General features: G+C 40.4%; 1 long non-coding RNA gene across 5 annotated transcripts in view; it reads right to left on the bottom strand.

Annotated features, from left to right (window-relative positions):
* Positions 1-3538: 3538 nt before the first annotated feature.
* The window catches only part of LOC119025055, a 114740-nt gene continuing 98194 nt past the window's right edge, over positions 3539-20084 (bottom strand). For 2 of the 5 annotated variants that reach the window (XR_005076678.1, XR_005076682.1), the window contains 2 exons: positions 4922-4974; positions 3539-3782 (listed from right to left, as the gene is read on the bottom strand). This is a non-coding gene — a long non-coding RNA (uncharacterized LOC119025055). Of the gene's footprint in view, positions 3783-4921; positions 4975-11785; positions 11880-18604; positions 18952-19190; positions 19476-19574; positions 19659-20084 lie in introns of those variants that run through there. The other 3 variants (XR_005076680.1, XR_005076679.1, XR_005076681.1) reach the window with 3 other exon arrangements.

Genomic DNA, 20084 nt, shown 5'->3' with positions numbered 1-20084 from the left:
TTGGTAGATGATTTGGAAGAGTTGGTAGACAGCCATTTTTCTAAGGTGCTGAAGTTGGGCATGTAGCAGGAAAGGAGAGAAGGTGGGGAAAGTTCTCATCAAACTGCCAATCAAATGAAAAATGAGTATTTAGTTGTTTTGTTTATTGTCTTGTGCTGTCTGGAGGAACTGCTGGAGACAGTGGGAAAGAATTATATGAAAATTTAATGTCAAAAATTTTAATCTGAAGGATGAAAGTAGACAAAAGTTTGTGAGCTGCATGCTGCAAAATACATTTTAAAATGAATATATATATGAAACGGTTATTGATTTTCACTTAGAACAACACAAATATGTCTTCTCACACAACCCTGCTACATACTCAAGACGTGCAGGGTGACACAGAGCAGAGTTTGGGTGTGCTGCTTCGATTAATCGAGCCGTTTCGGCCAATTGTAGCTCAGGACAAAGGACAACAGTGTTAACTCTTGTTTAAACTTGGACTCTCGCATCTTTTGTTAACTTAGGAGGAAGCTTTGATTTTTGACATCACAGTCCAGGATTTTCCTTAAAGAATATTTATTGTGGGGGGAAACGTTCTGGAGAATCCTCAACTGATGTGTTTCTAGTTCATCTCTTCAGGCTCTGCTGCTCCTTCCTCTACATGATAATAACACACTTAACAATAAACTGACATTCAAAATGTAAAGCCATGTTCTACTTTGAACGAACAACCCTTAACTTCATGTCAGAACTCGAGCAGGAGAGACACGACTCGCAGTTGTCACACACTGCTCCCCGAGCAAGGACTAACGTTGTCTGACAGCCGAGGTTCTCCACGTGTTCAGAGGCTCTTGAAGCATTTTTTTTGTGTGTAAATGGAGTAATAAAGTAAATCAGTTGAAATGAAACCAAAGAGAAACTGTTAAGACTCAGACAGGAAGAGGGACAAAGGTCAAACAAGCACATTATGACAGATTATCTGATTAATCATCTTCTCGTCTTTGAGTCCCCCTCAGATGCCAGAATAAAAAAAAAAATGAAAAAAAAAAATAAGAAAAACCTCGTCTTCAAGAAGCTTTTTACCTTGAAATCCTCATGTTTTCAATCACAAGTGAGTTCTGGAGGAACACATCCTTCTTAATGTGAGCCCCCCCCCGAACTTCTGAGTGTGTTTTCTAACCGCTCCCTTTTTTCACATGCCATGTGATTTCTGCGTTCTTAGTGGGGAGGCAAAATATGCAAATCCCATCAGATTTATAACACTCGGCGCCTTTCAGTTGTTCATGTGCTTCTGCTGTGGTGTATTATTATTTTCAAGGGTTCTCAGCGGGACATAAAAGGATCATAAGTTATTCTTCCACCTGACAAAAATATTTCATTCTCCCCTCTGTTTCAAAGATGGACCCTGGTAAAAGTGATAATGACGTGATTTATTATCATCTGAATGGATGACGGCGAGCTGATTGCTTTTGACGGAGCTTCATGCAATGCTGCATATGAAATGAAATATAAATTGACAGGGGATGCTTTCGACGAAGTAAAAAAAAAAAAGAAAAGAAAGAAAGATCTTTCATGTGACAGCGTCATCGGCTCATTAAATCATCCGCTAAAACAGGTGATACAAACATTTTCATTCAAATGATCAGAAAGGAGGAAAAAGAAAAACCCACGCTGGACTTCATTCATCTGAATCCTGTCTGAGAGAGGCGACCTGCAGTGAACTCTCAAGCTTTTGTTTTTGTTGTTAATAGTATTCCTCAAGTTTTTCTTTAGTTTCTTTTTTTTTTCAAACAACTTCCTAAAACTTTGTCTTTCTAGCTAATCACATGCGTTTAATCACTGCTCCAAATCCCCATGGCTGTTCAGATGGTGGATTAAAAACAACTTTTCTTTTAGTTTTCTCCGACGAACTGGCCTTCACTTCGCTGGGATCTCCAACAGAAACGACCTCTGCTAGGCCCTGGTGTTAAAGAGCTCTGATCTGGGCCATGACAGCTTAGTCCAATCAGCCTGTTCAACATGCTGGTTTGACTGTCACTTTCAATTTTCACATGACCCCTTGGTCCTAGAATGGGGGATAAGTGGCAGAAAGTAGGACTGAAAGCTCATATTATTGGTCTGACAGCTTCACTCATCTGAAAGTAATGCAAAACGCAGCTCATATTTATACCCTGACCTTACGCTCAAACAGGGAATCTACTGTATCTGCATGTTAGGTGGAACGAGACAAAGGCGAGGAAAGGGCGTAATTTTATTAAAAATGCAGGTTGTTTTCTTTCTAATCACTCGGCAGATGTGGCGGAAAGAAAGACGAGGCGTGCACTCTGCTTTGCAACGAAAGAGTTTGACTAAATGTTGTTTACACAAAACAACATATGGAGCGTTTCTCCCTTTTTCTGGTGCAGAAAGCAAAAGAAAAAAAAAAAAGAAAAACCCACATCCCTTCACTTCACAGATCAAGTGACCAGCAGGTACCGTACACATATGCAACATGTGGCGCGGGTTCCCGTCGCCTCGCACGTGCACAGCTGATCATATTCTCAGTATCCTCGGCGAGAAATGCTTCATCCGAGCCATATTTATGCTCATGTAGGTCATAAAAAAGAAGAAGAGCGCTATCAGTGGAGGCTGGATGTGGTCATTATCAGACATGGTGCTAGACAGGAGGGAGGGGTTCATTGTTCAGTGTGCGCTGCCAATGACTGAATAAGGTGTGTTCATTGTTCATTCTGTGTGTGTGTGTGTGTGTGTGAAAGCAAACGGGCTACAGCTTTTTCTTTTTTTCCTCCCCCCTCCTGCCACTGTTGTTACTGTGCTTAACTTTGGCGCACCATAATATGTAATGTGGCGAATGCGAAATACTGTAATTTGGGGAGGGAGGTACATGACAGCTGGATCACCTCGCGCCACCAAAACATCCACAGCGTTACAGTCATCTACCGAAAAGACTGCGAATGAATTAAAAAAAACAACAAAAAAAACAAAAAAACCCGCACGTTCTCTCATCAGACCGAGGCCATCAAACACGTTAAATCTCCCTCAATAAAAAAAAAAGCACTATTAAAAGGTTCCTTTATCCTTCTTATTTGGCAGCGTCGCCTCCTCGCTGCAGAGATATCGGCATGCGTTTTGTCATATCTCCAGCAGTAAACATGGATAGTTGGATGACGGAACAGTTAAAGGTTGTGTTGTGTTTTTTTTTTTTTTTCCTCCTCCCTGTATAATCCACACTTCTTGTCCCCTGCCTGCCCTCATAATCCCCTGGCATGTGTTGATGACATCACATGGCTACTGGCTCCAAGTTCCTCGTCCCCCTGCAACTGTCATTAACTCTGTGAACAAATGAATAATGACTGGGAGACTCGCTGGCTCCCACCACTGACCTTGGGTATTATTAGAGTGACCTTTCTTTGGCTTGACCAGAAAAAAAAAAAAAAGAAAAAAAAAAAAACCTTTTTGGTATCATTGCTGGAAGTACACTAGGAATGATAGCCTGTCTGCTGTTGGGTGGGGGGGGGGATGGAAGCATGAGCATTACACATAGGGAGGAGGTGGTGGTGGTGGTGGGTGGAGGTGCGGTCGGAACTACCAGTGTCGTGTAAAGCTATACCTCGCTTCATGAATACTTAATTGGGGAACACAGCCCCGAAATGCCCGACTCGCCGGTTTTCTTCCTGACCTCTCTTTACCAACAATGCACAATATTTGGGTTTAGCCGGGTCGGACATGGTCGGATGACATGTTTCACTGTAAAGGAGGGCCGTTTGGGAATCTTGTCGCAGTCAGCTGTGTGATATCATCTGTGCAGAGGGAGAGAGAGAGGGAGAGTGAGGGAGGAGAGGATCAGTCAGGTGTGGCTGTGGGAGGAAGCATCTCCATATGTCACAGAGATGGTTCTCATAAGAACATGCTGGAAATCACATGCTGATAGTGATCACAACCTGCAGACACATGAGTGTGATTTATTGTCAGCTGCAGGAGGAGGAGGGGGGCAGTAACTGAGTAGATCTACTTCATACTTCATGTGAGGGCTATTTTTAAAGCTCTTGTAGTTTACTTGAGGAGTGGCTATAAATGTTACTTATAGATATTTGACAGGTGCACTAAAACACTGATTTTACATACAAAACGTATGAGTTTAAGTAAGTGTTTTAGATTAAACTGCCCAATGTGAACGGTCAGCATACAGCATGAAAACATGGTATTGATGTCAGTCTATCAGTAATAATGACGATTAATATCATGTTTGATTTGATATATGTCTGTGATATTCTGCAAGGGGCCATTCAGCATGATGTGTACTTTTACTTTTTAGCATATTTTCTACATTTCATTGACTTCACAGCTGCAATGGAGCATTTATCTGTTTACTTTTTCTCAAATAAAGGGTCTGAATACTGAGGAAAAAACATTTTTAAATAGTATTTTAGGTGATTTAATTGGGGGATCGCATGGAAAATAAAGGATGGAGACAATGTTCAGCAAGCAGCACTGTGCTGTGAATCACCATCTTATTATGTACACTAAAAATCCAGCAAATACGCCGCAATGATTTATGTTCGCAAACCGTCAGCCGGTCTATAGCCGGCTAGCTCGTCAGCCCGCCTGATGTATCACACTCTGATTTCACAGTATCTGTAATCACACCTGTGGTCTAATGAAGAACACCAGCTCATCTTCACGTGCTGTAGGCTGCTGCGTTAGCTTAAGTCAATGTTTGAACTGTTACAGAATAATTCCTGGAGTTCATTTTCTTTTAAGATTTTGGATCAGAATCATCCGCAGACACTTTCAGCTGCAGGTGCTGATGGCAAGAGACGGCTTCTGGTTCGTTCGACATTTCTTGGAGCGAGCAGAGCAATTTTAACAAATAAGGTTTTTTAAGTAATGTCCATTTCAGTGTCCCCAGTGTAAACACCATCTATAATGGGTAGTTTACCTGGCGGGTTACTCTGGAGGTGCAACAGGAGGAATCCATCCTTTGAACAGCGACTAGATAAAGAAGGAGAAAAGAAATGAATCAGATTTTACATCAACACAGTCACATAACAACAGATAATTCCGCTGTGATGTGACTTTGACTGTATATAACTGTAGTGGAAAGTAACTTAGTAGCTTTACTTGAGTACTCTGCAGTTAAGTACAGTCATGCTCATGGAAATATTGTATTTTCTACTTGTTACATTTCAGAATAAACCCATGATTAAAATGTATTACACAGCTTTATAGAACTAAAATCTAAACTACCCAACAAATAAAATAATAAAATAATTAAAGCTTCACCTCAAATATAGTATAGTAATATATTCTACACATCAATGCATCTCTCATAATAATCCATTAATGTATGTCCTGATATTAAACATTCAGCAGGTATTTCATCTGAATTATGTCATTTACTTTTAATACTTTGAGTGTATTTCTCTAATAGCACACATCCATAAGTCCCATTGTAAATACAGGACTCTTAGTATTTATATTTTACACTTGAATTTAAGAAACTTAAGTAACGGATCTGAACATTTTTGGTAACTTTGCGTGTGAAGGAGGAGCCTCCTGCCCTCAACTTCCACTCAGACAACAAATGAATATATACTTGCTGCATATATAATTACACAGCAGCCAATAGGAAACGAGAAATGTATTTTAACGCACAATGCAAACATCTGGATATGTTTTAACGCCAACTGCGCACTGAGATCAATAAATGAACAGGGAGGAGGGTGGGAATAAAATGAAAAAATAAAAATGTGTGTAATGAAAGTGTCGCACTGTTAATCTGGACGCGCAGTCCGTCCCTGTATGAGCGCTGACAGAGACGTATAGAAGCGGTGGCTATTTGTGGCCGCGCGCAGAAACGAATAAACACCTGGGATGAAAGGTAGACACAGAGACCGGCTGATGTAATCAGCGCTGCCACATCGAGGGCTCTCCATCATTACAATCTGCGGATTGCAATGAAAGTTCCCAGGATTGCACCGAGCGACCCAATCTCAACCAATAGACAATCACAGCCTCTGATCTCGGTCCCAATTGAGACATATCCCAACTGAACGTCTCAGAAAATTAGACCTACTTGGTGTGTCCATGATCCCGAGATGGACAGATAGAGCAGGTGCGCGCGCACACACACACACACACACACACACACACACACACACACACACACACACACACACACACACACACACACGTGCATCAATCGATAGGCTTCAACAAAAGGTTTGTTATTTGCAATTTTTTTTTTTTTTTTGACGCAGCATCGCGGGAGCCTCAGGGAGCGAATTAAGTCGCTATTAAAGGGTGACAATTAGTGGTTTGGTTGTGTTGGAGTCGGTGCAGCAGCGCCACAGAAGTGGACGACCTCTGGCAGCGGGGAAGAGCGCGCTGGGAGATGGAGAGGAGAGGAAGAGGCTCATTGTTCACTTGGGATACTGACGGTGTCGGACACAGGAGCGGCGACAGCGCTGGAAGCTCCGATTCTTCAGCTGCTGCTGCTGCTGTTGTTGTTGTTGTTGGAGTTTTTTTTGTTTTCTTTTTTTTAGTGAGGAAAAATGTGATAATATAAACAGAAATCACAAAAAGGTTGAGAGAATGTTTGAAGGACTATTCCGTGCGGAGTCATCGCAGGAGATCATGAAATAATAATAACGTCGATAATTTAAAAAAGGCTCTGCTGCAATAATCCAATAAATAAATAAATAAATACATAAATACATAAGTAAATAAATAAACAAACAAATAAAGCAACATTAAGGTAAAAATAATTAAATCCAGAGGTGTCACAGTGCGCACGTGGCCAAGCGCGTAAAAACCGTGTCCAGATGGAGCAGCGAAGCTTTTTAAAATGATTTACTTCATATTTGTACTTTTGTTTTACATTTAAAATCAAAATCTGCAACCTAAATCTAAGAATAGATATCCCAAATATTCTTTAAATTATTCTTTAAATATAATAATAATAATAATAATAATAATAATAATAATAATAATAATAATAATAATAATAATAATAATAATAACAACAATGATGATGATGATGATGATGATGATGATGATAATGATTTTAGACATCATGCGTCGTCAGTATTAATTGCTCCAGTGTCAGTGGCCGGCTGAGGGGCTCTAGTGTATCTGGTGCAACAGCAGGGAGAGCTGAAATAATTCCCAGTGCGCAGAGACATTTCCTCAGGCAGCAGCTCCTCCAGAGCCAGACTCTGCCTGGAAAATGAGTCGTGAAACGCGGCGTAAGGACTTGGAGACAGAAAAAAAAAAAAAAGAAAAAAACAGCAGCAGGTTTAATGTCCGCCCAGCACCTGTCATGACTTTGGGATGTTGTTGACGAGAAGAAGAAGGAGAAGAAGAAGAAGAAGAAGGGGGGGAGGGGATGAAGACCTGTGCTACGTAGAATGACGCGCAGGATGTGAAGGAGTGGGCGATGAAAAAAAAACAAAACGTGTATGATTTGACCTTTTTTTTGTCCTTTTTCTTCACGCAAAGTTGAAAAACGCGCCGGGCAAAAGACCACATGTGACCAAAAAGATGATAGAAATCATCAGCAGGGCGGTAATTACAGTATAGTTTATGGCTGGCTGCCTTTGCCAGAAACAGTAATTGGAGCACATCTCTTCTTTTTAACCAGAGGAAAGCGGTTCAGCTCGGAGGACGGAGGCAGTTGTGAAAGCAGTGATGGATACTATTGTCCAAAATTTGACCCTCTATTAACATCTCTTGGCAGCATCTGGATCCTGTCACCATGGCACAGGACAAAAGTCATTTTCTCAACATACCAAATCCCCTCTTTTTAAACGCCCCCCCACCCACCACCACACACCCCACCAATAAATGGGTGGAGGCCAGCCCAGAAGCCCCAATCTCTTCCTTTATCACTCTCCACACTACCACCTCTCCATCCTCCCCTTTTGTTTTGCAGGTGTCTCCAATTACCTGCTAATTTGCCTCTAATCTTGGCACAATTCTTAATAAACATGTTTTTACCCCCACCCACCCACCCACCCAACCACCACACCCCCACCCCCACCCCCACTCCCACTACAACCAAAGTCTCTGAAAACTGTGAGCAGGAGCATGCACACACAAACACACACACACACACACGCACACACACACACACACACACACACACACACACACACACACACACACACACACACACACACACACACACACAGACACAAACACACCACACACACACACGGCGGCGGCGGTCACAGCCTCCATTAAAACACTGCCCTGATTTTTATTAATTTCAGTGTAAAAAAAAAAAGTATTGCAACCCAAGAGGGAGATGTGGGGAGTGTCTCCCCGTGATAGATGCAGGTTGTCGGGTGGCATTTTCATTATGAATTTTCTTGGTGAAAAGATGAGTGCCAAGGACCAGTCGATTCAACACAGACGCCGCAAGGAAAAGAAAAAAAAAAAGGGGGGAGAGGAGTGTTGCTAAGAGACGGGGATGCTGCACAACTTCCATCAGGAGCTTGACTCTGACCTTTATGCAAATTAGCTTCTGCCAAATCTTTTGTGCGAGAAGCAACCGCGATGTCACTAATACCTGGCCCCCCGAAAATGCTTTCATATCCAGGGTTTCCTCCCTCAGAATGCAAAATGCTCTTTGGAAAGTGTAACAACAAACCCAGGACCCCTGCACACTTGTTGGGGGGTTTTAATTGAAATCACAGAACGAGTGATTGGTGGTGGGGTTGCTGCTATAAACCTTTAATTGAATTTGCCTGGTGTCTGCCATGAAAGTGTTTTTTTCCTTCTTCTTTTCTTCTTAAAACAATGCTCTGAAAAAAAAAGAAAAGTATATTTTTAATTTGTAAATCTCTTAAACTTGCCATTGGTGCTCAACCCCCCCCCCCCCCGATAAGCATGACATTTTGCAGCGACATGGATTATTCACATGTGAGACATCAACACGCTGCAGTTTTTCCTTGACCTGCGTGTCATTTAACAGACGAATGATAATGATGGTTGGAGGAGGAGGAGGAGGAGGTGGAGGAGGAGGGAGGGGTAGAGAGAGGTTAGAGGGCTGGAGAGGGCAGAGAGGTTGAGACCTGAGAGAAGGGGCTGTATCAGGTTGTAGCAGGTTATCTGGAGTGGACGCTGATAATGGCCTTTCAAGACATGCCAGGTTTGATCCTTTCACCGCTGGAGGAGGGAGGGGAGAGAGCTAATCAATAGTCCGGGAGCAGATCAGTGATATGAGGTTACTGTACGAGCAGACAAACAACAACGGCCGGTTTAATTGGGCGGAAATTTGACAAAGGGAGAAGTTGTGAACGCCAAACCAGGAAAACAGGGAAAAATCCAATCACGTGTATTGATTGTGGGTTATGTTATCAGGCCCCTTTACGCAAAAAAAAGAAGAAACATCTGGAAATGTGGAAATGGTGATCACAGCGAGCCCCCCCCCGCAACCCCCCCTTCACAGATTAACTTGTGGGGTGCGATGAACACAACTTCAAGGCGGAGGCATAAAACAGCCATTTTAATCAAAGCTAAGTGAAATATGGATCCTCTCTCCTCCTGTGGTTCTTCACATTAAGCAGAGAGAAAGAAAGAGAGGGAGGAAAAAAGAGAGAGGAGACAGAGGGAGGGAGAGAGAGAGAGAGAGAGCAGTACACTACCGTGTTCAAAGCCAACCTTGTCAATAGTACTCACAGTGGGCTAGGGGAGTGTAATAGCACTTCCCTGATTCTACATTGATATCATATAATCCAGTGTGCCCTGTTTCAGTATCATATTTATCTAACCTGCTGGGGGACAGGGTAAGGGGGACAGTGTCCCTGCTGCTAGGAGCAGACACATTACACACTGCCTCGTGTATTCTTATTGATTACTCCCACCCCACAGCCCAGGGACCATAATTTAACTCAGCAGGCACTACAGTTAATACTGGAATTCAAACATTCCATCTACACTTCAAGAGACAAAAACAATTGACACTTTAAAAATGTGCAGGGCCTCTCTAAATGGGATCTGAAGGGAATGGATCTCCATTTTCTGGTCTGGGCTTTTTCTTTTCTTTTTTTTTTTTTTTTCTTTTTTCTTCCCTTCCTCCCCTCCCTACTTCAGTCTCCTGCCTGTGCGGTTAGCGTATTGTTTCAGAGAAGAACTGCGGATGAAGTGCTTTGAAAGAATTATACGTCGAGGAATTTGGCGTTCTAAGAAGGAGTGACATAAGAAAAAAAAAAGGATCTGTATAATTTGTGTTACAACATTTTAACTGTTTTCTTCTTAAATATGTGGATGTGGATAAAAGCCTCCACCTCTCGCTTTTTTTGTGTGTGTTTTACTTTCATTTATTATTTCAACATCAGTACTGCTCAGGAGCAGAGAAGCTTGACCGGAGCAGTGTAGCCATAAGTTGCCTTGCTCAAGAGCTCAGCAGTAGTGGCAGGAAAGAAAGACGTCCAATTCCTCTGAAATATAACAACTGATTTTTTCTATTCTTTAACAGTTGGATACAAGGGCAACACGAATAAATGTTCAATGGATCGTTAATTAACTCTAGTAAATAGTTATTTCACTGTTAACAGACAATAAGATGCCTTTTCAACTATTTATTGAGCGCTTCTAAATGTTTATGAACATCAGTTGTAACTTCATAATGTCCACAGATGAACATCACCGTATTTATTAACCTTTTAAAAAAGAATGATATACAACTGCAGCACCTTTACATTAAACAACTGCTTAATAAACAGTGAAGTAACTGTTATCTAACGCTTAATTAACTGATCATTTACCACCTATCAATGACAGTTACTATAACATGTCATCGAGGGGCTTCAGGTCAGCTCATTTCTAACTTCCAGCATCCTGGTTAACTGTGTGACCGTGATGACCGGGGTCGATGGAGCCGTGTTAAGAGAGCAAACAGCGGGGAGCATCCAGCGGAGGAGTTATGGCATCAATATCAGTGGAATCGATGCAGGAGGAGGATGACATCTTGATTATGTTGATACTGGTATCTGCCATTTTAAACGTAAATCTCTAAAATATCCCATTAAAGCCAATAAATTCTTTAACTTTGAAAAAATTACGTAAAATTTGAATTATTTATATCAGAGATCACACTGCAAGACAACAAATCATACTGTTGAATCACTGCCTGGCCCTAAGTGAAATCAATGAACATTGATGATAAAAAAAATATAAATAAATACATTTATAAATAAATAAATAAATAAATAAACATCCAAAAATGTTTATCTTGTCGGCAGGTTGTGCCCCTCACCTGTAATTCAGTTAATTAATCTAAAGACGATGAGAGTTTGCGTATGTCGATTCAAAAAGTGATCACACCTGTATTCATTTATTTATTTCTTTTAAATGGATGAATGTGAAGTCGACACCGCCTCGCCTCAGCTTCTTCTTCTTTTTTTTAAAGCTAAAATGAGCATCAGTGGGGATTAATATGCATTAATTAAATTGACTCTGTTTCCTTTAATGAGAGGGAAAGGATTTGATGTTAATGCTGTTGATCTCACGGAGGCTTCAATCCACCTAATTAAGCGGTATTCCTGCAACACACTAAAATAATCAATAAAAAGAGATATTTCATCGCCGCTATGAGTCGTATGCTCAGATATTCGGATAATTAAAGCGCGGCACATGCTAGCTCACCTCAGGAATGACAGAATTAGGGCTTTTTCATTTTGGAAACATGTTTCTCTGTTTTTTTTTCTCTCTTTTTTGGGTGGAATAATTAAAAAAAAAAAAAAAGAAGCCTGTTATATCTCAGCTTTTAGTCGTAGCGTGGCAGCACTCACTGTTGCATCTGTGTGTTGTGCAGAGATAGGGCGTCTGTGGAGGGCCAGGGAGCGGACTCCAGAGATCCATCCATCTCAATCTGAGGCTACAGCTGACACCTTACAAAGAGGTACAATTAATAAGGGCATTATCCAGCAGTAGGCAACAATGGAGTCCTAACGCAGAGACACCAACCTCGGGAGGCCCGAGAGAGGAGAGAAAAAGGGAGCGTGTGTGTTTATGGGTGGGGGAAGGGTGAGCCAAAGTGCTTCAAAACGGGATGCATTACAACCAGTGTCTTCAGAACATGAATTCAGAGATCCATTCCCTTCAGAATCCAATTAATCTATTATGACCGAGCCTTGTGATAGCACCAGCTGCTTTGTGTGCTAAATGGGTCGCTCCCAGCGGCTCGCCCTGCACTCGTTTTTTTTTTTTCTTTTAAACTCTGCGTCTGAAATCTTGAAGGATAAAATGCGAATGACTCACAAAAATTCATATTTTTGGGTCCTGCCACATCTAAAGTCGGCAGGGCCTGAAGAAGAGCTCCAGGCAGACCCCTTGTTGCTCTTTGTTTGATGACAGCCGTCCAGTTTACGGGGGCGTCATGAGGAGGAAACCTGAGATATCAAATACAGCATAACTGATAATGGAGCGCTCATGAAAGTGTCCTATTAGTGCAGGTTGAGTGCAGCCCTATGGTTCACAGGGGAGAGGGTGGAGACGCCGCTGCACTGACATTTACAGCAATCCAGGAGTTGTTTGTGGTCACTGGACTGGAGGCAAACGCTGAACCCCAAAGGCCAGAGGTCGGGACTAAATTTCATCCGCGGTGGAGGTCCCTCTCTTGGAGAAGACAAACAGAGACTGGCGCTGAGGTGTGAAGTGTTCCTGCCTGTCGGGGAAATCAATCACTCATCATGTATAAACACCACCCAGACCAAAAGGAACACGGAGCAGAATAAATGTTTTTTTTTTTTTAAAGAAAGGGCAATAAAGACGGATCAATACAAAAATGAACTGTGAAACAACAGTCTGGGAGTGTCTTCTTGAATAATGAACTCTAATCACTTCTTAGTCGGTTCCAGGTTTTTTTTTTCTTTTACACAGAGTCAAGAGTCCTCCACAATGATCGTTTTATATTTTCCTGCTCGTTCCGCGGGGGAAAGGATGAGCTCGGTTATGGATTAACGCTGTGATCAATAACAAGATAGGAGTCCGGCTCTCTAAGCTGAGGAAAATTAATTCGAAATGCAGTCAAACTCTTATCGACCCGCAGCCAGGGGTCTGCTTTCATTGCAGGTAGTTGATAATCCACCAATATTGTGATGAGCAGCTAATCTCTCATTTTAAATATGACCTCCGGTGCTTGTAATAAAAGTTAAGACCGTCCGTCCATTTGTTGTCCACACAGGTCCTCTGATGGGTCTTTGTGAGCGGTGAGATGTAGTGATCCACTCCGCCAGTGTGAGCGGTAATCTTAACTTTACAGTCCGAGTCAATTAAACAACCTGAATATCTCGATCAGTGGTTGATCTGAACACTGTCAAACGCTCGCTGAACTTTCAGTGCTCAGTTGAAGGTGAACGAAAAAAAAAGTTTATAATTACGATATGAGCGAGGTAATAATGCAAACTCTAGTGAGTTATTTGACATCTTTCCATGGTAAAAGACATTCTTGAGGAGAACAAGGTCCCCAAAACCCTGTTGGATGCTAGGAAGGTGGCTACTTCAGTGAAACTGTGTGAAATTGTGTTTTTTTTGGTTTGAGGACAGTTTGATTTTTAAAGATTAAAAATTGCTATGTTGTACGTGCTTAAACACAATGCAAAACAAAATGTGATGAAGTACTTTGTCACTGTATTTAAGTGGCTCTCTCAAATATCTGTGCTTTACTTGAGTATTTCTATGATTATTTTATTCATTTCTGACAACTTTTTACTTTTACTTCCTGCATTTTAACACAACTATCTGTACTTTATACTCCACATTTACTGCATTTGAGAGGAATTCAATTGATTATTTACAACATTTTACAGACACAAAATGTGGTGTGTTTACGAACAGCTTGGATAAATCCTACTGATTCTTTAATAGTCTTTGAATTATATTCATATGAAGCGAGATTGGCTTAGCTTTTCACTAAAAATGGCCCGTAGAAATGTTTAGAGGTACACTTTCATACTTTGCTTACATTTCAGAACCTGTACTTTCTTACTTTTACTTGAATAAAGAACTTGAATCATGTTCCTACACAAGCATCTGTACATCTACTTGAGTACAGGATATGTGTACTTCTGCCACCTCTGGTTTGTTGGAGTAGAGATGAGAACAATCAGCTACCAGCTCTTTTTCTTTTTTTTTTCTTTTGGTCCATAGTTTGGGAGAATAATAAGGTCAACAGGAGATGATCTTGATGATGATGTTTTGAGGCAGAAAATGTATGATTTAATATGCTGCAAGGCCAGCGAGACTCCACTGGGTCAATTGTCCTTTCCAATCAACCCATCAAAAGTTGCCCCACTGTGACACCAGGCAGCACTTATGATGTGCCTTGGTCACCTCCAGCCAAACATTATGCGCAAACCCTTAATCACTGAAGAGCAGAGGAAAAGTGGTGTTACGCAAGTTTGAAATCAGAAGCAAAACAAAGCAGGTTAATTGATGATCAACACAGTCTGACTTTAATGAGGCCCTGTTGCCCACGGCCAGGCCCGTTCAGTATATACAGGACTTTCTCCTCACCGCTCCGCTTTTCTTTGATCTTGTTTGCTTTTTCCACCGCTGGGACCGTCATTGTTGGTTTTAATTACTTCACCACCAAATGGCACAGATGAAAGATAGGTGTCTGTAATTAATAAAATCTCCATAAATTTGAATCACTAACCAGTCTCATTAGCTCGCGCCTTTTGTCTTGACTGAAGTTCCCATGTCGTCTTTCTCCAACTCCGACTGCACAGAAAAATATTACTTAAGGGCAGGAAATCACTTGATATGCGCCATATTTTCTGATAATCAAATTTCACTGTAGGTAATTAAATGCAGCGCGTTACTGTAGTCCTGCTCCAACGACTGAGGTCGACCCGAAGAGAAAAATGCCAATTGTCGTGGCAAAACTCCGTTCAATTAGTTGTTTTAGAGGGAACACAGGCGAGCTCAAATATATAATCAAATTGTTGAAGAACTCATCTTTGATCATGTGTAATCAGGATCAGGGCTGTGTGCTGCATCCCTGGGCCACAAACTAAATGAGTTGCAATGCTGCTGGCACTTGCTGGGTTGGATGCTAGTCAGCTTGGCAGTAAGAGAGCTGTGGTGTATTCACATGACAAAAAAAAAGGACAGTTACACAGAGGGGTATTTTCGAGAAGAAAAACACCTGTTGTTTTGATGACTTCAAATATGTTTGCATTGGAAAGCGTGGACTTTTTTTTTTTCTGATCTGAGATCTGCTTTGAATGTGATCCCCTGGCCCGCTGAGATTGTTTCTTTAACATTAAAGTAAAAAAAAAAAAGTAAAAAAAAAAAGGTTGCAAATTTATAGTTTAGCAAGTTTCAAAGAAAAAAAATCTTGAAGGGATAATACAGACTTTTTTTTTATTGTCCAGGCGCACAGAGATAATAAATAAAGAAAAAAAAATCAATTTTATATTCAGTAACGCGATCATCAATAATTCATCACATTACAGCGTAAAAAAATCACTATTTTTAAATATAATAAAAACATCCTTCCATCAACATTGTAATTTTTTTTCCCTGTTTACCGTCAGAGTAGAAATGAAGCTTTTCTCAATTATAGCAGACCAGGTCAGACGCAGGGAAGCAAGTCTTTGTTGCTTTGTGACAGAGCTCTATAATCTTGTGGGGAACAGCCTATCATTACCAGGCAGTGTGGTAATAGACTGACATGGATGCTATGGGGAGCAATTGATTCCACACATCAATCAGTAGGGAAACTCATCTTAACGATTGCAGAGAAGTGGCTTGTTTGTCCTCAACGCCGCGATAAATGCTAACATGGAAGCCAGCGCACAATACCTGCGGCTGAATGAAGGGGTAGTTACCCATCATGGGAAATTCATTAGTCCGCTCCTACTTTGCTCCGTGTCCCTCTCTCCCTCCTGATATTTTCAAACATGTCTAACACTTGCAAATGTAGACTGATGTTCTGCAGCTCTGATGAAATAAGGAAAAGTAATTGCCTCTCGACAACAGAGTAAACTCGGCTGAGGCCATTAATCTTTGCAATATTCTTCCAAATACGACAACACTGGATTTATTTAGCCGTTTTCTTCAATTAAAAAAAAAAAAAAAAAAACCTATCAAAGAGACTAGTTTTCCAAATTGTTTCTTGATACTAAACTGATGTTATTGACTTTTTTTTCTAAAATCGACACTTTTCTTTATGGACCTCTGCGTGCTATTATAAAAGCACACAGCAGCATCGCTCTCCTCCTCCCAAGATTTCCTCTGCTGCGTCTTTATCCGCGGACATCTGTGCCAGTTAGTATAAAAGACGCAGCTGGATGCAGAAGAATATACTATCTTCCACTCTAAAAGGGAAGGGGTCCCACCTGATTAAGAAGGGCAGGGGAAAGACTTTGGCAGGCCAATGGGAGAGGTCAAGGATAGACCAGCCAGCCTCACTCCCCCACCACATCATTTTTGTATGACAGCACCACCCTAAGGTTGAAGTTCACCCAGACTTTTCATGAACAGAGCGCTTAACGTCAAACACAAGATTAAAGCGGGGGTGTCGCATCTTGGCAGGACCAAATGAAAATATCAACTGCTAAGCCCCCCTCTGAAAAGCCAGGGGACAGGTATCTAATATTAGAGAGTAAGCCTAGTTAGCAAAGGCGGCCTGCTGCTTTCCACGTTCTCAGTGGTGGTCAAAAGGCCAGGCTAGCTTTGGAATTGCTTTATTGGTGAAATATATTACAGTAGAGGCCTGTAGAACTACCTTATTAAGGAGGCAGAGAAGAGATGCCCTCGTGACATATAGCAGGGAACTGAGGACATTTCCATATTACTGAATAAAACACAATCTTAGAGTTCTATTTTATCTGCTGCGCAACCAAAGAGTCAAGCCAATGAAAAAAAAATTTGCATGTACAAACATTTACTCTCTAGTTCTGAAATTAGCAATAATGCGAAGGGAAAGTGTTCGGAGGTTATTAACGAAGAGCGGGTTGAAACAGCAAAATAAGAGTTCAACTAAAAAGGAATACCGAATTAAATTGAATCCAGCAGGTTTATCTGACGTTATCGAACATCGTTTTACATTTCTGAGTCATAAAGATGCTGTGAAAGTGAACCAAGTTGGATGTCAAAGCGGCGAGCCAGAGCTCACAGTATATATTCAAACACACTCTTTTTTTTTTTTTTAAAGAGAGAGAGGCCATTTTGTTGTAGACAAATGACTTGTTTTCTTCCCCTCGCAGTGTAGCAACAGAAGCTGGTGCTTCAGCTCTTTAAGTGGCTTGGAAGCATAAAAGAGGCTTATCTGCCCCCTCTCATTTCTTCAGCCACATAATCAGATGACCTGAAGGAAAGCTAAAGAGAAACAAAGACGCTAACTCCCTATCCATCCATCCATCTATCCATCCATCCATCTATCCATCCATCCATCTATCCATCCATCCATCTTTCATTTCAGATATTTTAACGTTTGAATTTTCTGTTGGGCTTTCCAGGAGACTAGTTATTGCAAAGAAACAGAAGTGGAAGGAGCAGAATTCCCTCCTCACATTTTAAAATAATAAAGAGGCAAAGTTCGCGACCCGAGTTCATCCGACTCGGAGCGCAGACATGAATTAATACACAGGAGAGTCCGACCAACACAGCAACTTTGAGAGCACAATGGAACTTACTCCTGCAACTTCCACGCTGCATTAAAAAAGAAGAAGAAGATGATGATTTCTCTCTGAATAAAATGTTATTTTATTGCTTATCAATATATCAAACTAAAAGAAAAACATTTTGCAAATAATTAAAAAGTGAAATAATTCAGAATCAAAGAGAACAAATGATTATAGGGGAATTTAGAAACCCAAATGTCCCCGACACGCTCCTCCTCCTCCTCCTCCTCCTTCTTCTTCCTCTCAGTTTGACATTGTAGGTAAATAAAATGCTTAAAGATATTTTTTTTCCTCCATATGATCCTTGGCAATGGCCAGTTTTTTTTTTCCTGTAACATAGCACTATTTATAATCAGAAACTCTAGTAAGACATGAAGCTGATCTCGAAGGCTTTTCTATAATCCCTCCCCTGGAAGTGGTCTTTATTGGAAGGCTAGTTTGTGATGGGCTCACCCAGTAGCACAATGTTGCAGTGGGATACAGCATTCAGCTTAAGCCAACTTATCAACTACATTCAAAGCACATCCATTGAGCTATGTGGGGAGACTTTTTTGCAGATCTATTAAAAATACTCTTATCTGTATTTAGCATATGCTGTGTATGTCAGTGCTGGCAGCTTTAGACGGATTTACACTCAAAACACCTCAAGCCATTCTTGAGCTGAAACTACTGATAACATTCGGAAACTTCTGCAGACAAGCAGGTTTTACAAATAGATAAATTCATTCAACGCTCTGTTGTATCATTTTTCTTTATTTATTGTCAGTTTTTGTGGCATGCTGACTGTTTTTAAATACTGGTTGTTGCCCCTTTTTTCTGCAGTGTTGGTTTTGTTTTTTTTTTGTTGTTTTTTTCTCCCTTTCAAAATTATTTTTTTCTTTCCACCTTCACATAAATAAAAGCTGTTTTTTTAAAAAATAATAATCTGAAGGATAAAAGGTCACACCGCAAGATTTGTCCTCATCCCACTTTATATTAAAACCTCACAACAACGCCACAACAGGGATGATCCATTTTTGTTAGAAGGTCACATTTTTTACTGATGAACAGGGGAAATGATACATTTTAACATAATTTAAAAAAAAATTCATTTATGTTCATTTTATTCCTGAAAAAAACAAAACAACAACAACAACAACAACAACAAAACCAAACCACACAGTTCCCTGGGTGTAAAACAAACAGTCAAACGAGACAGTCGGTATAAAAGAATTGGTGTTGCTAGTGAACGAGAGGTTTTTGGAATCCAGCAGCAAATAAGGTGGAAATAATCCACGCGTGAGGCTTTCAGTGCGTTTCAGTGGGAAGTCCTTCAGAGGAAACGCTGGGGCTGCAGAAAAAAAAAAGCCTCACAGTCTCTCTTTTCTTTCACTCTTCTTTCTTTGCAACAGACAAGCCCTATTTATACTGCGGAGTAATTACTATTAGACAGAGGCAAGCTCCTGTTTGCTTTAACTAAAATGTAATTAAAGCAGGATTTGTTAAAATTTTTAAAAATACACAAATTGATTTTGGGGCTTTCTGAGAAAAAGAAAAAAAAAAAGATTTAATTCCCTTGCTGCAAAAAAATCGAAAAAAAAAGGGGAATTTATTTATTTTCATAACAGCATTACTTTATTTATTCTTCTGCCGCTCCTCCGTTATATTTGCTTTTCTAAAATTGTTTATGCTGAAAACATTAATCTGTCAGTATTTTTTTTTTTTGTTTTCCAGTTGCAAGCAAACCTTTATTTAACTCTGCTCTCTGGGCTGTAGAGGTTTGGCCTTTGAAGCGATTGAGAAAGGAGCACCGTTATTCATGCTGCATTCAACGCTGAGAACTGAGACTCCAAAAACAGCAGTATCCTCTCATACCTGTTGAGAACACTTTCATCCTTAATGGGCTCATTAGCCACATTGTTAATTGAGTGCCATTCAGGCCAACATCAAAGCTAATAATAATTGTTTACTTACTTCCTTACTTTGCCAACATAGACCCAACCGTGGCCATAATGCTGCTCTCTTACAAGGTGTGTGTTTATAGAAGGACCTGTGTTCCTGAATGGAGTGGAACACAAACCAAACAACACTGGTCACTAAAAAAAAAAAAAAAAAGTCTCACTTCACATTTCACACACTCACAGTTGTGCCTTATGTGGGAGGGTTGAAGCTCTGATTTAAAAGAGAAACAAAAAGAACCAACTTAAATCTCCCTGAGAAATAAAGTAACAGATTTAAAAATCACAACCTGAAACCTGCAGACTTTTCAAAATAAATGTTTTCATTTTTAAAAAAATACACTTTTTTGAACTATAAATTCAGAAAAAGGTTATTCACGTTTTTGTAAAAAAAGTAAAAATAAATGTCAAACCTAAAATTAAAAAAACACAATGTCACCACAGCAATTATCAAAATAATAATAATAATAATATAAACATTTACATTTGTATGTAAAGACGTGTATTTTTTATTTTTTGAAGCTCT

This window comes from Acanthopagrus latus, chromosome 8, assembly GCF_904848185.1.
Source record: "Acanthopagrus latus isolate v.2019 chromosome 8, fAcaLat1.1, whole genome shotgun sequence".
NCBI lineage: Eukaryota > Metazoa > Chordata > Actinopteri > Spariformes > Sparidae > Acanthopagrus > Acanthopagrus latus.
The sequence above is the reverse complement of the archived record's forward strand: the minus strand, read 5'-3'. Positions and strand labels throughout refer to the sequence as shown.